Here is a 2,214-nt window from a genome sequence, read left to right on the forward strand (position 1 = left end):
TTGTGCTTTTTTCCCTTCCCCCTTCCCATCGCTGCCCAATTTTACAGCCAACAGTATCTTTTCTTGAGCCTGTGCTGACCTGAGAAATAATCAGGGACCCATAATGCTACAAACACAAGGCATTTGATAAGAGAACTCTTGAGCAAAGCTATGAGATCCCCTTCCAAATCCACCTCTTGTTCAGCAAGCCGAATTCTTTCCACCACTTTCTGTGGGCTGGGACCAAAAATAATGACACAGATAAGGATCTTACTGTAACTTTTGACTACAGTCAAGCTCACATTGTGCAAGTCAAGGCTACTGAGCTTAAACATCAACGTCATCCAACGTCTTGTGGAGACAGAGTGTACGGTCAGAAATGTAAAATGGGAAAAACAAAAATACCACTTTCCTCCAAGGAAAACAGATCTCGGGAAGGTAGGTATACTACCTACTCATCTGAAATCAATCCTGCAACAGAAAGCACCACTTGAAAAGAAGATGACTAGAATATAATGTGTATACACAAACACACACTAGACCACATGAGAAAAGTCAGCTAGCATTCTAGTCCAAAAATTTATACTAAAAAAATGTATATGCTGAAGGCAGGGAAATGGAAAGGGTGAGCACCTCTTGTAATACTGGATCCCCTATGGGGATGTTCCTCTACATCATTCCCTAGGGTGGGAGGTGCAGATCTGCCATCATCACAGAGACAACATTACGGCATTTCTGCACACTACCATCAAGGCTCTGTCACCAAACTAGGCAACATTACTAGGAGACAGCAAAAATAAAACAAGAGATGGAAGGTGCACCTCCCCAGTTTTCCCCTCATCTTTCTTCAATATCCCAAAGCTAATAAAAAGCCCTACTCTGGGCCTTACCAATAAATGCCTGAAGCAAGGTGCACAGACCTTGATGGGGAAAACCATCCACCTTATACAGACCCAGGGAAATGACCCCTACCATTGCCAGTGGGGGAAGAGCACACCCAATGGAAAAAGTAAAGAGAGAGCAGAAGATGGTTTCAACTGAAATTTTATCCACACCAGTTGAAATATATTCCTACAGAAAGCTGAAAAAAATTCTTAGGAGTCCGCATTTAACTCTGGGCTAGATCTTGTTCTATCTATCACCTCAAAGCCCTGGACACACTTATGTTCCCATGTCCCAGAGTTCTGGGTCCTCTTCTATTTACTCCAGGAATAATGAGTCCCTGCCCCAGGAACCTGCAGTTTGATTTAAGACAAGATACAAAAAAACCCCACATTTGGCAAACAGACAGATGGACTGGGGGAGGAAGAATAAGAGGGACATGTGGTTACCCACAATTGACACATTGCTTTCTTTTCTCTTTTTCTTTTTTTTCTTAATAAAAATAAATATCAGTAATCCCCACTGGCCACCTGCCTAGCTTTTGTATATTTAATTAAGAAGGATTTGGGTGATGGAGAACTGGTCAGAAGTTCAGCCAATTTGGGAGAGGACAGGAGGATAAACATCTAGCTGCAGGACCCAAAAAAATTCCGGTATTCCAGCCACTGCCTGGTCCTTCGCAATTTCTCCAATGGCTGACACTCAGTTTGCAACACAATCCACGAAAAGTCAGAGGAGGAAGGGAAGCAGGGCAGTTCATACTTGAGAGAGCTGGTCTGGACCAGTTCCTGAAAGCCAGTGACCTCACTGATCGTGAGTACAGTTTGTCTTTATAGTGATAAGACTGGAATTGTATTCATGTTTAACAAAATCATTTGAATCCACAATGATGTCCCTTTAGCAGTGACAGAAACAAAAGGGAGAGGGAGGGGGGAAAAAGAACCTTAACTGAGTTAGCAGAGAATACCAAGCACTGTCCTCTCTTCCTACCCCCCAACACAGTCACTTTGTAAGATATAAACTCCATGAAGACAAAAACGGGGTATCCTTAGCATGGGAAAACATTTATACAAGTTTTAATTTATTTTCAAATCAGCATCTAAAGGATCACATCTTACATCATTTCCTTTTACGACCCAGCAGTTAGACAATACACATCATTTACATGGAGTTTTGGAAGGCTGCAACATAAATCAACAAAAGAAGCCTTCACTATGAATTAACCATTACAAGGCTCTTAGAAAGTCACACCAGCCTGCGTTGAGGGCAATTAGGAGTATCAACCCCAATTCTCATCTTTCTGGTGCACTCCTATTATGCCTCAGAACTCTCACAAAAGTAGCCTTCCTCCCC

Source organism: Empidonax traillii, unplaced genomic scaffold (genome assembly GCF_003031625.1).
Source record: "Empidonax traillii isolate 1590-97213 ecotype Southwest subspecies unplaced genomic scaffold, ASM303162v1 scaffold443:size705114, whole genome shotgun sequence".
NCBI classification, from domain to species: domain Eukaryota; kingdom Metazoa; phylum Chordata; class Aves; order Passeriformes; family Tyrannidae; genus Empidonax; species Empidonax traillii.